General features: G+C 48.1%; 1 pseudogene; it reads left to right on the forward strand.

The window, feature by feature from the left end:
- The first annotated feature begins 1,692 nt into the window (after positions 1–1,692).
- Positions 1,693–2,561, forward strand: LOC147727014 (magnesium transporter NIPA1 pseudogene; annotated as a pseudogene).
- Positions 2,562–2,777: the final 216 nt, after the last annotated feature.

The raw sequence follows: 2,777 nt of genomic DNA on the forward strand, positions 1-2,777 counted from the left end.
GGTTTGAACTCTGCCACGCACTGCCTAATCCATTCACAATGCGACCTTCATTAATACGCCTGACGAGTTTCGAAGTAAAAACTACTTTCTCAAAGGCGATGCTGGTCTGTGTAGTGCGAGTCCTGACACTGCCCAGGATGTAAAGTAGTCCCTCATTGCCATGCCAACTCATTGATTGTTCCGTTTTAGAATCTGCGTGAGGCATCCTGGGTGTTGTAGTGGCAGGTAACTTAAACTCCCTAGATGGGTGCACTGTTATTTAAAAGTGTCGGAGAAAATTCAAACCCCTCGTATGGGCCTCAGCAGACGGGCTCGTTCACATCCAGTCATGTGATCAAGGCCCAGGTGGGGCTGAAACGCGTCATGGCGGCATTGATGCAGGGTGTTTAAATAAACTTTTGGAACAAAGAACTTTTCTGGGTCCGCGATTCATCTTTCCTGTTTTCATTGGAATCTTTGGATGAAAACTGCAGCATATATATATATATATCTATATATATGTTCAAGGTTCCAAACCAACAGCTATATATATATATATATATATCCAACACAATCTCCCTCCAAAGAGAAAGACGAAACCACGCGGCACTGGACATCGCATTATTGAATCCAACACGATCTCCCTCCAAAGAGAAAGACGAGACCCCCACAGGGAAACCGTTTGGAGCCAGCTTTTATTGAGGAACACCTCCGTACAGACGAATGCATTTCGGCATAATGACAGCCTTCTTCAGCGCCTGGGGTATTCTGCAACAGAGAAGGAGTTCATATGCCGGTATAAATACCAGCATTCCCCTTGCTGTTCTGTGCTTGCTCCACCCCTTCCAGGTACAGTCCATAAGCATATGCCTCCCATTTGGCGCTAAATTGTTATCGGCTACAGGTCCCAGAATGCAATGGAAAAGTGGGTAGGCCTTGCGGGGATAGGAGAGAGTACTGGCTATGATGTTGTGAAGTATACCCCAAAGTACGAGTGTCCCAGGATTCACCGAGCTCCTCTGGTCCCTTAAATCGCAGCGCCCCTCAGGCCAATGGGGTTCTTGTAGCGAGGGCCAAGCGGAAAATCCGCCCCGTCCAGAGAGCAGTCGAATGGCTGCCACACCGCACCACATTGTCCACGGCTCGAGGGTGGGCCCAGGGTAAATCCAGTAACCTGGAAACAGCGAAGATTCCGCCGGAGCAGAGACCAGTGAGACGGGACCATCTTGATGCTGCGGGGGCCTCGTAGACGCGACACTGGACATCGCGTTACTGAATCCAACGCGACCTCCCTCGAAAGAGAAAGACGAGACCACCACAGGGGAACCGTTTGGAGCCAGCTTTTATTGATATATATATATCACTCCTACAGCAGTCCTATCGAGTCCAAAGGCAGTGCGCTGTATATAAAAAAGAAGGTCATGTATTTTTATATGTCCTATCCACAAGTCAAAACCACAAATGTCGTTGCTACAGTGGGAAGGCCAGTAGCCCCATTGGCAAGTACAGGATTACACGATGACAATGCAGCTGTGCTAACTTCTGAACGGGATTGCTATAGTTGGTACTTCAGGGTATCCATCTAATCATAACATTGTACCTGACTTGATGACCAAGTCGAATTTAATGTAACTTTTGAGTAAATGCAACTCCGTGCTGGGCGTCATCTTGGCCGTTCCCTTCAGCCTGGTGAATGGGAGCCCCTTCAGCCTGGTGAATGGGACCCCCTTTGTGTTGCAGAAGCAGGGGAAGCTGCGGGCTCGCCTGCGATGTACTTCCTAATTAACTGACATTGTTTGGTGGGCAGGCACGGTTGCAATGGGCCATGGACAGATTCTGAATTTCCTGGCTTATACAGCGGCTCCTGCGGTGCTAGTGGCTCCCCTTGGCGCTCTTGGCATTCCATTTGGGCCATTTTAGCCTTGTGCCTTCTAAAAGAAAAAGTCAACATCCTTGGAAAATTAGGATGTCTGCTGAGCTGCGCCAGCTCCATTGTGCTCACAATACACTCTCCAAAGTCCAAAAATGTCACATCTCGGGTGGAACTTGAAGAAAAGCTTGCTGGTCCAGTGTTCCTGGGATACCTCTGTATCATTCTGGTTCTGCTCCTGCTGCACATCTGCTGGATCGATCCAGAACACGGATCCTCGAATATCTTAGTTTACATTAGCATCTGCTCCTTGTTGAGCAGCTTCACCGTGCTCAGCTCCAAGGGCATCGGACTTGCAGCTCAAGAGGCTTTCTCAGGGAGTCCATCGAGTGCCGGGGCAATGTATCTCTTCCTCATACTAATCGCCGTGCTGGCGTGCAGCGTCCTCATCCATTTAATTTACATCAACAAGGCCCTTGAGCTCTTTGACACTTGCGTTTTTGGTGCCATCTACTTTGTGATGTTCACGCTGCTGGTTTTGCTGGCCACAGCCATCCTCTTCCAGGAGTGGAGCAAGGTGGGGGTGGTGAACTTCTTGGGCATGGTCTGCGGATTCACTACGGTTATCATTGGAGTGTTTCTGATTCCGATATTCAAGGCCCTCAAGTTCAGCTTTACAGATTTCCAAAAGTCTTCTCTAAAGACTGATTGAAAAGGTGACTCAACCTCAGTATTACTTATTTAAGTGTAGTATAGTATTTTTGTAATGTGTAGGCTTTCCAGGTGAGGGATGGTGACACTACTACTGTATGCACTGACATATAGACCTCAAGTGTATTGCTGCCTACAGATTGCTACAATATTAAGGTGCGGGAAATCATCATTCTTGGTGGCTGATTTACGAGCAATTGGAAAGTCCTCTGATTTG

The sequence above is a fragment of the Lissotriton vulgaris genome, chromosome 3_1 (genome assembly GCF_964263255.1).
Source record: "Lissotriton vulgaris chromosome 3_1, aLisVul1.2, whole genome shotgun sequence".
Taxonomy (NCBI): Eukaryota; Metazoa; Chordata; class Amphibia; order Caudata; family Salamandridae; genus Lissotriton; species Lissotriton vulgaris.